This window comes from Ascaphus truei, unplaced genomic scaffold, assembly GCF_040206685.1.
Source record: "Ascaphus truei isolate aAscTru1 unplaced genomic scaffold, aAscTru1.hap1 HAP1_SCAFFOLD_2690, whole genome shotgun sequence".
NCBI lineage: Eukaryota > Metazoa > Chordata > Amphibia > Anura > Ascaphidae > Ascaphus > Ascaphus truei.
The window spans coordinates 1-19692 of NW_027455633.1; the positions used below are offsets into that span (position 1 = coordinate 1).

General features: G+C 47.2%; 1 pseudogene; it reads right to left on the reverse strand.

Annotated features, from left to right (window-relative positions):
- Positions 1-1873: 1873 nt before the first annotated feature.
- On the reverse strand, positions 1874-14609 carry LOC142481472 (ETS domain-containing transcription factor ERF-like; annotated as a pseudogene).
- Between the last annotated feature and the right edge of the window lie 5083 nt (positions 14610-19692).

The following is a 19692-nucleotide window of genomic DNA, read 5'->3' on the forward strand; positions in this document are numbered from 1 at the left end:
ACCCCGTACCCCTGTACCCCCGTAACTTTGAGATACTCCGAATAAAATGTCTGCATTGCCGCTGTGTGCTGATACCTGTGCTCTGGGTTATAGAGTGGGGGGGAGCACAGGTCATCGCCTGCGAGATCTGCAGAGCGTCGCTCCCACTGCAGAGCGTCGCTTGGTCCCCCCCCCTGGTCGGTCCCCCCCCCTGGTCCCCCCCCCCCCGGTCTCCCCTCCCCCCCGTCTCCCCTCCCCCCGGTCTCCCCTCCCCCCCGGTCTCCCCCCCCCCTGGTCTCCCCCCCCCCTCTGGTCTCCCCCCCCCCCGTCCCTGGTCTCCCCCCCCCCGCCCCTGGTCTCCCCCCGCCCCTGCCCCTGGTCTCCCCCCGCCCCCGGTCCTCCCCCCCCCCTGCCCTGGTCTCCCCTGCCCCTGGTCTCCCCCCCCCCCGCCCCTGGTCTCCCCCCCCCCCCCTGGTCTCCCCCCCCCGCCCCTGGTCTCCCCCCCCGCCCCTGGTCTCCCCCCCCCCGCCCCTGGTCTCCCCCCCCCCCCGCCCCTGGTCTCCGCCCCTGGTCTCCCCCCCCCGCCCCTGGTCTCCCCCCCCCCCCCCGCCCCTGGTCTCCCCCCCCCCCCCCGCCCCTGGTCTCCCCCCCCCCCCCCCCCGCCCCTGGTCTCCCCCCCCCCCCCCATGTAATAACGGCGCACACACCAGTGATCTCGTTGCCTTTATTGCTTTGGGATCCTCTCTCCCGTCAGGGCTCACAGACACAGACATGGACCACACACGCACACGCAATACACGGGACAGCGGCGGCACATGGGGGGGGGGGGAGCACAGGCGAATTAAGAGGCTTATATACAGGCTGCTGGTCTTTGAAGTAGGACACCCCAACGCGAGGACCCGTGGGGCTGCTTGTGGCCTTTTTACCATCCAGCCGCATTTCAGCTTTTTTTTGTGACACTGGAAATACTGCAAAGTTAATGAATACGGAGCATTAAATGCTACCCGGGAGTATTACTGTGGCACCCCAATAATACTAGCGCCCCGGTTAAGCGCTCGCTGCGCCCTTTGACCTTGCCCAGCGCTGGCAGCGACCCTCTCCACCGCAAATAATCCCGCAAGGGTTGTTACTTTCATATATTGTTGCGCTCCTGTAAGTGTATGTAGATACTCATCACCATTATACATTGTCGCACCTTTATTTCCCGATGAGCGGGGGTACCCCCCACCCCCCTCCTCCGCAGGATGTGGATTGCTGTTTGGAACGATCACGGGCTGTAAGCTCTTCGGGGCAGTAACGAGTATTATTATTATCTACTGCGGGGTGCCGGGATGTAAAAATACACAAATACGCTGAAGCAGCCGCACAATCTCCCAGCCTTTCCCCCTCTTGTAAACCGGCACAGCCAGCCTGCGCAATGCACGGCTCCCGCTGGCGTTAGATTGCAAGCTTCTCGGAACAGGACTGGCTCTGCTCTGTAGTGCCTGCATTTACCGGTCTCTGCCACGAGGTGGCGCCCTTCCATTGGGCTTCTTTCCCACGAGGTAACCGATCCGTATGGAAGTTTCGGTGACAGCGCCGCTGGGACTGGAATAGCGAGTCACTGGGGCGCGTCCCTCACTACGCACGCGCCTGCTCTAGTGACACTGCGCAGGGAGCGGGACGTCCTGCACTCGTCTCCATTAATACTTGTGTTCCGGTTACGCGTCCCTGCGATGGAGGGGGGGGCGGGGACCCGGGGAATGGGCCGCCATATATCAGGGGCGGGGCAACTCCAGTCTTCAAGGGCCACCAACAGGTCGGGTTTTCAGGATATCCCTGCTTCAGCAAAGGTGGCTAAACCGAATACTGCACCACCTGTGCTGAAGCAGGGATATCCTGAAAGTGAAAGACCTGCTGGTGACCCCGGAGGACTGGAGTTGGTCAACGACTGAGCTACCTGTGCTGAAGCAGGGATATCCTGAAGACCTGCTGGTGGCCTCGGAGGACTGGAGGTGGTCAACGACTGAGCCACCTGTGCTGAAGCAGGGATATCCTGAAGACCTGCTGGTGGCCTCGGAGGACTGGAGGTGGTCAACGACTGAGCCACCTGTGTTGAAGCAGGGATATCCTGAAGGTGGCTCTTGAGGACTGGGGTATGCCCCTCCTCCCTAATGCATTTAGTGGGGTTTCCCCCTGCGCCCACCCCAGCGTGCGGGGAAGTCCACAGAAAGACGGGCGCTGAATATCCCGCTATTAATCCCTTTCCCGCCGCTGGGTCTGGGCTCCGCAGGTTAACCTCTTCATCTCCGAGCTGCGTGGCCACCTTGGCGGTTGGGTTACTATCGCACATCGTCCCGGAGATTGGACGCTCGAGCCGCTGTCCCGGGCACCGACGGGACGTTCCCGTCTGTCTCACGATGCCGGGCGCGGCTGTGATCCCACGTGTCATTCCCCGGAGCAGAGCGCAGCCTCCCTTTTATACAGCGGGGCTGGGGGGGCTCACGCCTGTCTGATCCGTCATCGCCACTATACAGAGGTATGCAGTGTGCTCCTGCGGAGGATGGCGGCGCGGGGAGCGCGGATAGGATCGGGGCGCGCGCCCTGGGGGTGAATCCCTATTCTAAAGGCTTACGTTAGAGTGTAATCCCTCCAGGCACCGCGTGCACCCCCAGTTCTGTGGTACCTCGGCAGGCGTTGGGTACCCCGATATTAAATCATCGATAAATTCTGCATTTAAGGCAAATTGTCAAATAAAAATACGTGTGAGACACTGCGGCGTTTAACCCCATGGGTCCTGGAACTGCCCACGACGCAATGTGTTAGCGGCCCGTCCAGCAGCAGAGGGGTTAATTCCCACATACCCCATAGGAGAAGCTCGTGGGAGGAAGAGGTGAATGAGACATGGTTTATCCCATATATATCCATAGAGCTATATATATACTGTATATACATATATCTTTTTACACCTATGTATAGATTGTGTTCTAGCTGGAGGGAGTGGTCTCTTTTTGGGGGGGCGTTTTGCCCTGTCTGGGCTGCTCCTCTTCCGCTTGTCCTCTCCCCGCGGGGGGTCCCTGGCATGGGGGCTGTACCCACACCCCTCGGCTTCCGAGCTGCAGTCGCTCACGTCCGTAATTTCCAGGTCTGAGTCGGACTCCGGGTCCTCCTTCCCCTCCATTTCTGCCCTCTCCCTCCTCTCTGCCCCCGGGACCCCAGCTCCCCCCCTGCTCGGGGGGTAAGGGTGGGACACAGCCTTTGGGGTGCCCCTTGGAGCAGGGGGTTGAGTCTGCCCATGGCCTCCCCTGGGAGGAGGGAGACGGAGGGGGTAGTTGGGAGAGGGAACTGGGGTAAAACTGTGGGTGGTAGAGGGAGGTGGGCAGCTTGGAGCCAGTGAGCGGGAAGGTGCTGGAGAGGTAGGGGTTAAACCCCCAGGAGAAGTCGGGAAAGGGGGAGCTTCGGCTGTAGGGGGGCAGCAGGGCGGGGGGCTTCGTGTAACTAGAGCCTGCAAAACCAAGACACAGAAGTCAGAGCGGTGTGTGTGTGTAACACGCAGAGCAGTGTGTGTGAGTGTGTAACACGCGGAGAGGTGTGTGTGTAACACGCAGAGCGGTGTGTGTGTGTAACGCAGAGAAGGGTGTGAGTGTGTAACACGTAGATAGGTGTTAGTGTGTAACACGTAGAGAGGTGTGTGTGTGTAACACGCAGAGCGGTGTGTGAGTAACACGCAGAGCGGTGTGTGTGTGTGTAACACGCAGAGCGGTGTGTGAGTAACACGCAGAGCGGTGTGTGAGTAACACGCAGAGCGGTGTGTGTGTAACACGCAGAGCGGTGTGTGTGTAACACGCAGAGTGGTGTGTGTGTGTAACACGCAGAGCGGTGTGTGTGTGTAATGCAGAGCAGGGTGTGAATGTGTAACACGCAGAGCAGGGTGTGAGTGTAACACGCAGAGCAGGGTGTGTGTGTGTGTGTGTGTGTAACACGCAGAGCAGGTGGTGTGTGTGTATAACACGCAGAGCAGGGTGTGAGTGTGTAACACGCAGAGCAGGGTGTGAGTGTGTAACACGCAGAGCAGGGTGTGAGTGTGTAACATGCAGAGCAAGGTGTGAGTGTGTAACACGCAGAGCAGGGTGTGAGTGTGTAACACGCAGAGCAGGGTGTGAGTGTGTAACACGCAGAGAAGGGTGTGAGTGTGTAACACGCAGAGCAGGGTGTGAGTGTAACACGCAGAGCAGGGTGTGAGTGTGTAACACTTAGGGTGTGTGTGTGTGTAACACGCAGAGCGGTGTGTGTGTGTAACACGCAGAGCAGGGTGTGAGTGTGTAACACGCAGAGCAGGGTGTGAGTGTAACACGCAGAGCAAGGTGTGAGTGTGTAACACGCAGAGCAGGGTGTGAGTGTGTAACACGCAGAGCAGGGTGTGAGTATAACACGCTGAGCAGGGTGTGAGTGTGTAACACGCAGAGCAGGGTGAGTGTGTAACACGCAGAGCGGTGTGTGCGTGTAACACGCAGAGCGGTGTGTGTGTGTAACACGCAGAGCGGTGTGTGCGTGTAACACGCAGAGCGGTATGAGTGTGTAACACGCAGAGCGGTGTGAGTGTGTGTGTAACACGCAGAGCGGGGTGAGTGTGTGTGTAACACGCAGAGCGGGGTGAGTGTGTGTGTAACACGCAGAGCGGTCTGTGTGTAACACGCAGTGCGGTCTGTGTGTAACACGCAGTGCGGGGTGTGTGTAACACGCACTGCGGGGTGTATGTGTGTAACACGCAGAGCGGTGTGTGTGTGAGTGTGTAACACGCAGTGCGGGGTGTATGTGTGTAACACGCAGAGCGGTGTGTGAGTGTGTAACACGCAGAGCGGTGTGAGTGTGTGTAACACAGAGCGGGGTGTATGTGTGTGTAACAGATCGGGGTGTGTGTATGTAACACGCAGAACGGTGTGAGTGTGTAACACAGATCTGGGTGTGTGTGTAACACAGAGCGGTGTGAGTGTGTAAAACGCAGAGCGGTGTGAGTGTGTAACGCAGAGCGGTGTGTGTAACACAGAGCAGGGTGTATGTGTGTAACACGGAGAGGGGTGTATGTGTGTAACGCAGAGCGGGGTGTATGTGTGTAACACAGAGCGGGGTGTATGTGTGTAACACACAGTGGTGTGAGTGTGTAACATATAGCGGGGTGTATGTGTGTAACACGCAGAGCGGTGTTTGTGTAATGCAGAGCGGAGTGTATGTGTGTAACACGCAGAGCGGTGTGAGTGTGTAACGCAGAGCGGGGTGTATGTGTGTAACACGCAGAGCGGTGTGAGTGTAACACAGAGCAGGTGTGTGTAACACGCAGAGCGGTTATGAATGTGTAACAGAGCGGGGTGTGTGTGTGTAACACGCGGTGTGAGTGTGTAACACAGAGCGAGGTGTGTGTGTGTAACACGCGGTGTGAGTGTGTAACATGCAGAGCGGGGTGTATGTGTGTAACACGCGGTGTGAGTGTGTAACACAGAGCGAGGTGTGAGTGTGTAACATGCAGAGTGGTGTGAGTGTGTAACACGCAGAGCGGTGTGAGTGTGTAACACACAGAGCGGGGTGTATGTGTGTAACACGCGGTGTGAGTGTGTAACATGCAGAGCGGTGTGAGTGTGTAACACGCAGAGCGGGTGTATGTGTGTAACACGCGGTGTGAGTGTGTAACACAGAGCGGGGTGTGTGTGTAACACGCGGTGTGAGTGTGTAACATGCAGAGCGGTGTGAGTGTGTAACACGCAGAGCGGTGTGAGTGTGTAACACACAGAGCGGGGTGTATGTGTGTAACACGCGGTGTGAGTGTGTAACATGCAGAGCGGTGTGTGTGTAACACGCAGAGCGGGGTGTATGTGTGTAACACGCGGTGTGAGTGTGTAACACAGAGCGGGGTGTGTGTGTAACACGCGGTGTGAGTGTGTAACACGCAGAGCGGGGTGTATGTGTGTAACACGCGGTGTGAGTGTGTAACACAGAGCGGGGTGTGTGTGTGTAACACGCGGTGTGAGTGTGTAACATGCAGAGCGGTGTGAGTGTGTAACACAGAGCGGGGTGTGTGTGTGTAACACGCGGTGTGAGTGTGTAACATGCAGAGCGGTGTGAGTGTGTAACACAGAGCGGGGTGTATGTGTGTAACACACGGTGTGAGTGTGTAACACGCGGTGTGAGTGTGTAACACGCGGTGTGAGTGTGCTTTCCATACGTGCTGTGGAGTAGCGTGAGTGCACACACCTCTCCCAGGAGCTCACCTGTGCCCAGGAAGGGAAACGCAGCTTCCAGGCGAAACTTGTCCGTGTCCGGAGCAGAGAGCGGGCGTTCCAGCAACGGGGCCCGTCCCGCAGAGGAGAAGAGAGACTGCAGGGCCTGGAGGAGGAGGAGAGCACGTGTAAGCTAAAGTACCAGGGGTGCATATACACAGTAATGTACCACGGGGGTCATATACACAGTAATGTACCACGGGGGTCATATACACAGTAATATACCACGGGGTTCATATACACAGTAATATACCACGGGGTCATATACACAGTAATATACCACGGGGGGTCATATACCCAGTAATATACCACGGGGGTCATATACCCAGTAATATACCACGGGGTTCATATACACAGTAATATACCACGGGGGTCATATACCCAGTAATATACCACGGGGTTCATATACACAGTAATATACCACGGGGGTCATATACACAGTAATATACCACGGGTCATATACACAGTAATATACCACGGGGTCATATACACAGTAATATACCACGGGGGTCATATACCCAGTAATATACCACGGGGTCATATACACAGTAATATACCACGGGGGTCATATACCCAGTAATATACCACGGGGTCATATACACAGTAATATACCACGGGGTCATATACACAGTAATGTACCACGGGGGTCATATACACAGTAATATACCACGGGGTGCATCTACACAGTAATGTACCACGGGGGTCATATACACAGTAATGTACCACGGGGTCATATACACAGTAATGTACCACGGGGGTCATATACACAGTAATGTACCACGGGGTTCATATACACAGTAATATACCACGGGGGTCATATACACAGTAATATACCACGGGGTCATATACACAGTAATATACCACGGGGTCATATACACAGTAATATACCACGGGGGTCATATACCCAGTAATATACCACGGGGTTCATATACACAGTAATATACCACGGGGTTCATATACACAGTAATATACCACGGGGGTCATATACCCAGTAATATACCACGGGGTTCATATACACAGTAATATACCACGGGGGTCATATACACAGTAATATACCACGGGGTCATATACACAGTAATATACCACGGGGGTCATATACCCAGTAATATACCACGGGGTCATATACACAGTAATATACCACGGGGGTCATATACCCAGTAATATACCACGGGGTTCATATACACAGTAATATACCACGGGGTTCATATACACAGTAATATACCACGGGGTTCATATACACAGTAATATACCACGGGGTTCATATACACAGTAATATACCACGGGGTTCATATACACAGTAATATACCACGGGGTTCATATACCCAGTAATATACCACGGGGTTCATATACACAGTAATATACCACGGGGTTCATATACACAGTAATATACCACGGGGGTCATATACACAGTAATATACTACGGGGTTCATATACACAGTAATATACCACGAGGTTCATATACACAGTAATGTACCACGGGGGTCATATACACAGTAATATACCACGGGGTTCATATACACAGTAATATACCACGGGGTTCATATACACAGTAATATACCACGAGGTTCATATACACAGTAATGTACCACGGGGGTCATATACACAGTAATATACCACGGGGTTCATATACACAGTAATATACCACGGGGTTCATATACACAGTAATATACCACGGGGTTCATATACACAGTAATATACCACGGGGTTCATATACACAGTAATATACCACGGGGTTCATATACACAGTAATATACCACGGGGTTCATATACCCAGTAATATACCACGGGGTTCATATACACAGTAATATACCACGGGGTTCATATACACAGTAATATACCACGGGGTTCATATACAGTACACAGTAATATACCACGAGGTTCATATATACAGTAATATATCACGAGGTCATATACACAGTAATGTACCACGGGGTTCATATACACAGTAATGTACCACGGGGTTCATATACACAGTAATATACCACGGGGTTCATATACACAGTAATATACCACGGGGTTCATATACACAGTAATGTACCACGGGGGTCATATACACAGTAATATACCACGGGGTTCATATACACAGTAATATACCACGGGGTTCATATACACAGTAATATACCACGGGGTTCATATGCCCAGTAATATACCACGTGGTTCATATGCCCAGTAATATACCACGTGGTTCATATGCCCAGTAATATACCACGGGGTTCATATACCCAGTAATATACCACGGGGTTCATATGCACAGTAATGTACCACGGGGTTCATATACAGAGTAATGTACCACGGGGGTCATATACCCAGTAATGTACCACGGGGGTCATATACACAGTAATATACCACGGGGTTCATATACACAGTAATATACCACGGGGTTCATATACACAGTAATATACCACGGGGTTCATATACCCAGTAATATACCACGGGGTTCATATACACAGTAATATACCACGGGGTTCATATGCCCAGTAATATACCACGGGGTTCATATGCCCAGTAATATACCACGGGGTTCATATGCCCAGTAATATACCACGGGGTTCATATACCCAGTAATATACCACGGGTTCATATACACAGTAATATACCACAGGGTTCATATACACAGTAATATACCACGGGGTTCATATGCCCAGTAATATACCACGGGTTCATATACACAGTAATATACCACAGGGTTCATATACCCAGTAATATACCACGGGGTTCATATACACAGTAATATACCACGGGGTTCATATACACAGTAATATACCACGGGGGTCATATACACAGTAATATACCACGGGGTTCATATACAGTACACAGTAATATACCACGAGGTTCATATATACAGTAATATATCACGAGGTTCATATACACAGTAATGTACCACGGGGGTCATATACACAGTAATATACCACGGGGTTCATATACACAGTAATATACCACGGGGTTCATATACACAGTAATATACCACGAGGTTCATATACACCGTAATGTACCACGGGGTTCATATACACAGTAATATACCACGGGGTTCATATACACAGTAATATACCACGGGGTTCATATACACAGTAATATACCACGGGGTTCATATACACAGTAATATACCACGGGGTTCATATACACAGTAATATACCACGGGGTTCATATACACAGTAATATACCACGGGGTTCATATGCCCAGTAATATACCACGTGGTTCATATGCCCAGTAATATACCACGGGGTTCATATACCCAGTAATATACCACGGGGTTCATATGCACAGTAATGTACCACGGGGTTCATATACAGAGTAATGTACCACGGGGGTCATATACCCAGTAATGTACCACGGGGGTCATATACACAGTAATATACCACGGGGTTCATATACACAGTAATATACCACGGGGTTCATATACACAGTAATATACCACGGGGTTCATATACCCAGTAATATACCACGGGGTTCATATACCCAGTAATATACCACGGGGTTCATATACACAGTAATATACCACGGGGTTCATATGCCCAGTAATATACCACGGGGTTCATATGCACAGTAATATACCACGGGGTTCATATGCACAGTAATATACCACGGGGTTCATATACCCAGTAATATACCACGGGGTTCATATACACAGTAATATACCACGGGGTTCATATACCCAGTAATATACCACGGGGTTCATATACACAGTAATATACCACGGGGTTCATATACACAGTAATATACCACGGGGTTCATATACACAGTAATATACCACGGGGTTCATATACCCAGTAATATACCACGGGGTTCATATACACAGTAATATACCACGGGGTTCATATGCACAGTAATATACCACGGGGTTCATATGCACAGTAATATACCACGGGGTTCATATACACAGTAATATACCACGGGGTTCATATACACAGTAATATACCACGGGGTTCATATACACAGTAATATACCACGGGGTTCATATACACAGTAATATACCACGGGGTTCATATACACAGTAATATACCACGGGGTTCATATACACAGTAATATACCACGGGGTTCATATACACAGTAATATACCACGGGGTTCATATACCCAGTAATATACCACAGGGTACATATACACAGTAATATACCACAGGGTTCATATACCCAGTAATATACCACGGGGTTCATATGCCCAGTAATATACCACGGGGTTCATATACCCCGTAATATACCACGGGGGTCATATACCCAGTAATATACCACGGGGTTCATATACCCAGTAATATACCACGGGGGTCATATACACAGTAATATACCACGGGGTTCATATACACAGTAATATACCACGGGGGTCATATACCACGGGGTTCATATACACAGTAATATACCACGGGGTTCATATACCCCGTAATATACCACGGGGTTCATATACACAGTAATATACCACGAGGTTCATATGCCCAGTAATATACCACGGGGTTCATATACACAGTAATATACCACGGGGGTCATATACCACGGGGTTCATATACACAGTAATATACCACGGGGTTCATATACACAGTAATATACCACGGGGTTCATATACACAGTAATATACCACGGGGTTCATATACCCCGTAATATACCACGAGGTTCATATGCCCAGTAATATACCACGGGGTTCATATACACAGTAATATACCACGGGGTTCATATACACAATAATATACCAAGGGGTTCATATACCCAGTAATATAACACGGGGTTCATATACACAGTAATATACCACAGGGTTCATATGCCCAGTAATATACCACGGGGTTCATATACACAGTAATATACCACAGGGTTCATAAACCCAGTAATATACCACGGGGTTCATATACACAGTAATATACCACGGGGTTCATATACACAGTAATGTACCACGGGGTTCATATACACAGTAATATACCACGGGGTTCATATGCCCAGTAATATACCACGGGGTTCATATGCCCAGTAATATACCACGGGGTTCATATACCCAGTAATATACCACGGGTTCATATACACAGTAATATACCACAGGGTTCATATACACAGTAATATACCACGGGGTTCATATACACAGTAATATACCATGGGGTTCATATACACAGTAATATACCACGGGGTTCATATACCCAGTAATATACCACGGGGTTCATATACACAGTAATATACCACGGGGTTCATATACCCAGTAATATACCAGAGGTTCATATACCCAGTAATATACCACGGGGTTCATATACCCAGTAATATACCAGAGGTTCATATACACAGTAATATACCACGGGGGTCACATACCCAGTAATATACCACGGGGTTCACATACCCAGTAATATACCATGGGGTTCATATACAGAGTAATATACCACGGGGTTCATATACCCAGTAATATACCACGGGGTTCATATACCCAGTAATGTACTACGGGGTGCATATACAGAGTAATATACCACGGGGTTCATATACAGAGTAATATACCACGGGGTTCATATACACAGTAATATACCACGGGGTTCATATGCCCAGTAATATACCACGGGGTTCATATACCCAGTAATATACCACACGGTTCATATAAACAGTAATATACCACGGGGTTCATATACACACTGATATATTATGGGGTATTATACACAGTGATATATTGTGGGGTAATATGTAAGATACGCAGTGGTATATTGTGGGGTAATATACACAGTAATATACTGCAGAAATAATATACACATGTAATATACCCTTGGTAATATACACATGTAATATACAGCAGAGATAATATACACATGTAATATACCCTGGGTAATATACATAGTAATATACTGCAGATATAATATACACATGTAATATACCCTGGGTAATATACACAGTAATATACTGCAGATATAATATACACATGTAATATACCCTGGGTAATATACACAGTAATATTCTGCAGAGATAATATACACGTGTAATATACCCTGGGTAATATACACAGTAATATACTGCAGAGGTAATATACCCTGGGTATACTGCAGAGATAATATACACATGTAATATACCCTGGGTAATATACTGCAGAGATAATATACACATGTAATATACCCTGGGTAATATACTGCAGAGATAATATACACATGTAATATACCCTGGGTAATATACACAGTAATATACTGCAGAGATAATATACACAGTAATATACTGCAGAGATAATATACACATGTAATATACCCTGGGTAATATACACAGTAATATACTGCAGATAATATACACATGTAATTTTCCCTGGGTAATATACACAGTAATATACAGTACTGCAGAGATAATATACACATGTAATATACCCTGGGTAATATACACAGTAATATACTGCAGAGATAATATACACATGTAATATACCCTGGATAATATACACAGTAATATACTGCAGAGATAATATACACATGTAATATACCCTGGGAAATATACACAGTAATATACTGCAGATATAATATACACAGTAATATACTGCAGATATAATATACACATGTAATATACCCTGGGTAATATACACAGTAATATACTGTAGAGGTAATATACCCTGGGTAATCTACACAGTAATATACAGCAGAGATAATATACACATGTAATATACCCTGGGTAATATACATAGTAATATACAGCAGAGATAATATACACATGTAATATACCCTGGGTAATATACACAGTAATATACAGCAGAGATACTATACACATGTAATATACACAGTAATATACTGCAGAGATAATATACACATGTAATATACCCTGGGTAATATACTGCAGAGATAATATACACATGTAATATACCCTGGGTAATATACACAGTAATATACTGCAGAGATAATATACACATGTAATATACCCTGGGTAATATACACAGTAATATACAGCAGAGATAATATACACATGTAATATACCCTGGGAAATATACACAGTAATATACTGCAGAGATAATATACACATGTAATATACCCTGGGTAATATACACAGTAATATACAGCAGAGATAATATACAGTACACATGTAATATACCCTGGGAAATATACACAGTAATATACAGCAGAGATAATATACACGTGTAATATACCCTGGGTAATATACACAGTAATATACAGCAGAGATAATATACACGTGTAATATACCCTGGGTAATATACACAGTAATATACAGCAGAGATAATATACAGTACACATGTAATATACCCTGGGTAATATACACAGTAATATACAGCAGAGATAATATACACGTGTAATATACCCTGTGTAATATACACAGTAATATACTGCAGAGATAATATACACATGTAATATACCCTGTGTAATATACACAGTAATATACAGCAGAGATAATATACACGTGTAATATACCCTGTGTAATATACACAGTAATATACTGCAGAGATAATATACACATGTAATATACCCTGTGTAATATACACAGTAATATACTGCAGAGATAATATACACATGTAATATACCCTGGGTAATATACACAGTAATATACAGCAGAGATAATATACACGTGTAATATACCCTGGGTAATATACACAGTAATATACTGCAGATATAATATACACATGTAATATACCCTGGGTAATATACACAGTAATATACTGCAGATATAATATACACATGTAATATACCCTGGGTAATATACACAGTAATATTCTGCAGAGATAATATACACGTGTAATATACCCTGGGTAATATACACAGTAATATACAGTACTGCAGAGATAATATACACATGTAATATACCCTGGGTAATATACACAGTAATATACAGCAGAGATAATATACACGTGTAATATACCCTGGGTAATATACACAGTAATATACAGCAGAGATAATATACACATGTAATATACCCTGGGTAATATACACAGTAATATACTGCAGAGATAATATACACATGTAATATACCCTGGGTAATATACACAGTAATATACTGCAGAGATAATATACACGTGTAATATACCCTGGGTAATATACACAGTAATATACTGCAGAGATAATATACACATGTAATATATCATAGGACTTTGTGAGTGTGTGTGAGTGTACAGTATGTATGTGTGAGCGTGCGTGAGAGTGTGTATGTGTGCGTGAGTGTGTATGTGTGCGTGAGCGTACATGTGTGTGCGTGAGCTGCGCGTGAACGTGTGTGTACAGAGCTGAACGATGTGCATCGGGCTGTATACGAGGCACCTCAGGGTGACCCTTACCTCCGGGGTGAGGGGGTCGTGTGGGTGCGCCCCGGGGAAGGGGTTTTGTCCCAGCAGGAGGGAGGAGTTCGCCATGTCCAGCAGCGGGTAATTCACCAGCACCACCTTACTGAAGTTAAACTTGTACGTGAAGCGCTTCCCTTTCGTCTTGTGCAGAATCCGCTTGTTGTAATAATATCTGCAGAGGGGACACGGGGACGTGAGATAGAGGAAGAGAGAGAGGGAGAGACGGAGGGAGAGACGGAGGGAGAGACGGAGGGAGAGACGGAGGGAGAGACGGAGGGAGAGACGGAGGGAGAGACGGAGGGAGAGACGGAGGGAGAGACGGAGGGAGAGACGGAGGGAGAGACGGAGGGAGAGACGGAGGGAGAGACGGAGGGAGAGACGGAGGGAGAGACGGAGGGAGAGACGGAGGGAGAGACGGAGGGAGAGACGGAGGGAGAGACGGAGGGAGAGACGGAGGGAGAGACGGAGGGAGAGACGGAGGGAGATGGAGATAGATAGATAGATACAGTAGATATATACAGTAGATGGATATGGGCTGCATATATCTAAGTGGCCCATTATAAGTGGCATGACTATTGAACAACTGAAGTTTAAAAGGAAGTTTAAAAGAAGTGAGGAAGAAGTGGACACCCCATCTGGCCCTGATTCCTGCATTTGAACTACGCTGGAAAAGAGGATATCATCAATACCAGACTGCATCATTACTGCTGTGATGCCGCCTTTACCATTTATATTTGCTGTGACTTCACTTCTCAAATTATGCACTTCTTTTTACCAGCCTCAGTATGTCTCTAACTCCATTCATATATCTCCATCTCTCCTTCCTTCACCACTTCTCTGTTCACATGAACTCCTTTCTTACCTGCGTCCTCTGACACCACACAGCTATATCCCCTGCACTAAAAAAACACCCCTACAAATCATCCTCACACATCCTCTTTCTATCCATGCTTCTCCTCCTTGCTTCTGGGGATATCTCTCCCAATCCTGGTCCCTGTCTTATTCCTACATGCGCTCGTCCTCGCCTGCCAACTGCAACCTCTACTCCTGGTGTCAACCCCTCCAACCTCATACCCATCCCCTGCCACCCTCCCTCCTCTCTCCCTTTCTCCTGTGCCCTTTGGAATGCTCGCTCCCTCTCTAACAAGTTCCTCTCTGTGCATGACTTCTTTCTCTCTCACTCCCTGCTTCTCTTTGCTATAACTGAGACCTGGCTCACTCAGTCTGACTCTGCTCTGGAAGCTGCCCTCTCCTATGGTGGCCTTTCCTTCTCCCACACTCCGCGCCCTGATGGCAGGGGTGGAGGTGTGGGGCTCCTGCTCTCCTCTCTCTGCCGTTACCGAACTCTTCCTATTCCCCCCTCTCTTGCTTTTTTCTCCTTTGAGGCTCACACTGTCCAGATCTTCTCTCCTCTCCCTGTCCACGTGGCGGTCATCTATTGCCCACCTACCTCTACTCATCCCCCTTCTGCCTTTCTCTCTCACTTTGAATCCTGGCTCTCTTTTTTCCTCTCCTCAGACTCCCCTGTTCTTCTCCTTGGGGACTTCAATTGCCACATTGATGACCCCTCTCTCCCTTGGCTTCCCGCTTTCTTTCTCTAACCTCTTCTTTTGGCCTTCAACAGTGGACTGCAGCCAGCACCCACAAGGATGGCCACTACTTAGACCTGGTTTTCACTAAGAACTTCTCTCTCTCCGATTTCTCCATTTCCCCTTTTCCTCTCTCTGACCATCATCTCATCTCATTCTCTCTATCTCGCTTCTCCCCTTCTCCACCTCCATCTACCCCCGGTTCTGCAGAAACCTGCGCTCTATTCACTTACCTGACTTTGAATCCACTTTACGCTCCTCCCTCTCCTCTCTCAGCTGTGCTACAGACCCCGACAACCTGGTCAGGAACTACAACTCTGTCTTGTCCTCCTCTCTTGATCTACATGCCCTACTTTCTCTCTGCCGCACTCGCTCTTCTAACCCTAGACCCTGGCTAAATTCCCGCACGCGCATGCTGCGTTCCTCCACTCGTTCCTCTGAACGCCTCTGGAGGAAGTCTCACACTCTCGCAGACTTCCTTCACTACAAATTTATGCTATCCTGTTTCAACTCAGCCCTCTCGCAAGCTAAACAAGCCTACTTTTCTGCACTGATCAACATGCACAAGTCTAACCCACGGCCGACTGTTCTCTGTCTTTGATACTCTACTCAAATCACCCTCAGCTGCCTCTCCTTCCATCTCCGCTCAGGACTTTGCTGACTATTTTAAGGAAAAGGTGGAATCCATACGTCAGAACATCCCCTCTGTTTCTTCCTCCCATCCTACACCTCTTCCTAACTCTCCTCCTGCGTTCCTTGACTCTTTTTCCACTGTCTCAGAGGAGGATGTGTCGCTGTTGATCGCCACTTCTCCCTCTACCACTTGCCCTCTTGACCCCATTCTCTCCCATCTCCTAAAACCTCTTGCTCCTACTATAATCCCTACGCTCACACACATTTTTAACTCCTCCCTCTGCTCTGGAACCTTTCCATCCTCCTTCAAACATGCAACAGTCATACCATTACTCAAAAACAGCAAGCTTGACCCTACCTGTCTTTCTAACTATCGACCTGTCTCCCTCCTGCCTTTTGCCTCTAAACTCCTTGAACGTCTTGTATTCTCTCGCTTGCTCCATTTTCTCAACACCTATTCTCTCCTAGACCCTCTACAATCTGGCTTCCGCACTGCTCACTCCACGGAAACAGCCCTCACTAAAATAACTGACGACCTCCATGCTGCCAAAGACAGAGGTCATTACACTCTGCTCATATTACTCGACCTCTCTGCAGCATTTGACACCGTGGACCACCCTCTTCTCCTTCACATTCTCCATACTCTTGGTATTCGGAACAAAGCTCTATCCTGGATCTCATCCTACCTCTCCCATCGTACTTTCAGTGTCTCTTCTGCTTACACCTCCTCCTCCTCTATTGATCTCTCTGTGGGGGTACCCCAGGGCTCTGTCCTGGGACCTCTTCTCTTTTCTCTGTACACACTCTCTCTAGGTGACCTAATAACATCTTTTGGGTTTAAATATCACCTCTATGCTGACGACACACAAATATACTTTTCAACACCTGACCTTACACCTGCTATACAGACCAAAGTTTCTGAATGTCTCTCTGCTATATCATCCTGGATGGCCCTCCGTCGCCTTAAACTCAACATGGCTAAAACAGAGCTCCTCATACTTCCTCCCAAACCTGGCCCTACTACCTCCTTCCACATTACTGTTGGAACTACGATCATCCACCCAGTAGCCCAAGCACGCTGCCTAGGGGTCACACTCGACTCCTCTCTCACATTGGCCCCTCACATTCAAAACATTTCTAAAACTTGTCGCTTTTTCCTCCGCAATATAACAAAGATACGCCCTTTCCTCTGTTGCTCGACTGCTAAAACTCTGACTCAGGCCCTCATTCTCTCCCGTCTTGATTACTGTAACCTCCTGCTGTCCGGCTTTCCTGCCTCTCACCTGTCTCCCCTACAATCTATCCTAAATGCTGCTGCCAGAATCACTCTACTCTTTCCTAGATCTGTCTCAGCATCTCCCCTCCTGAAATCCCTCTCCTGGCTTCCGATCAAATCCCGCATCTCACACCCCATTCTCCTCCTCACTTTTAAAGCTTTACACTCTTCTGCCCCTCCTTACATCTCAGCCCTAATTTCTCGCTATGCACCACCCCGACTCTTGCGTTCTGCTCAAGGATGTCTTCTTTCTACCCCCTTTTTATCTAAAGCCCTCTCCCGCCTTAAACCTTTCTCACTGACTGCCCCACACCTCTGGAATGCCCTTCTCATCAGTACCCGACTTGCACCCTCTCTATCCACCTTTAAGACCCACCTTAAGACACACTTGCTTAAAGAAGCATATGAATAGCACTGTGGATATTCTGAACACATGATACATAAAGCTTGGCCCCCTGCAGACGCACTTACCAGAACTCCCTCCTACTGTCTCTGTACGTTCTCCCTACCTACCAATTAGATTGTAAGCTCCTCGGGGCAGGGACTCCTCTTCCTTAATGTTATGTTTGTCTAAAGCACTTATTCCCATGATCTGTTATTTATATTATCTGTTATTTATTCGATTACCACGTGTATTACTACTGTGTAGCGCTATGTACATTAATGGCGCTATATAAATAAAGACATACAATACAATACAGTAGATAGATACAGTAGATAGATAGATACAGTAGATAGATAGATACAGTAGATAGATAGATACAGTAGATAGATACAGTAGATAGATAGATACAGAAGATAGATAGATACAGAAGATAGATAGATACAGAAGATAGATAGATACAGAAGATAGATAGATACAGAAGATAGATACAGTAGATAGATAGATAGATAGATAGATAGATACAGTAGACAGATAGATACAGTAGACAGATAGATACAGTAGACAGATAGATACAGTAGACAGATAGATACAGTAGACAGATAGATAGATACAGTAGACAGATAGATACAGTAGATAGGTAGATACAGTAGATAGGTAGATACAGTAGATAGATAGATACAGTAGATAGATAGATAGGTAGATACAGTAGATAGGTAGATACAGTAGATAGGTAGATACAGTAGATAGATAGATAGATAGATACAGTAGATAGGTAGATACAGTAGATAGATAGATACAGTAGATAGATAGATAGATACAGTAGATAGTTAGATAGGTAGATACAGTAGATAGATAGATACAGTAGACAGATAGATACAGTAGACAGATAGATACAGTAGATAGATAGATAGATAGATAGATACAGTAGATAGATAGATAGATACAGTAGATAGATAGCTACAGTAGATAGGTAGATACAATAGATAGATAGATAGATAGTGTGACAGAAACCAGGGGTTGGTAATAAACTCCATATACAGGGCTCCCAGGATACTGAACAGTTTCTGTCCTGTCTAAGCTGAACAGGGCAGCCTCGTGGTACAGGCACTCCATTCCACAGTTTGTCTGCTGCCTGTTTTCTGTCACCTGTCATGCTGATTAGAGTTCAGGTATATAAGACCTGTTTCCTGTTTCCTCTGAGCCCCGCCCAAGAGCCTGGAAGGCTGCTGAACTGCAGAGGGGTGAGAAAGCCTCTTTCCCAAATCGCTTCATTCATTCTGTTAGTTTGTCTAAAGACTGCAAAGGTACTTATTTTGTTGGTGGAAGTGGACAAGCCACTTCCAACTCTGAGTCAGGGACATCTAAGTTTAAG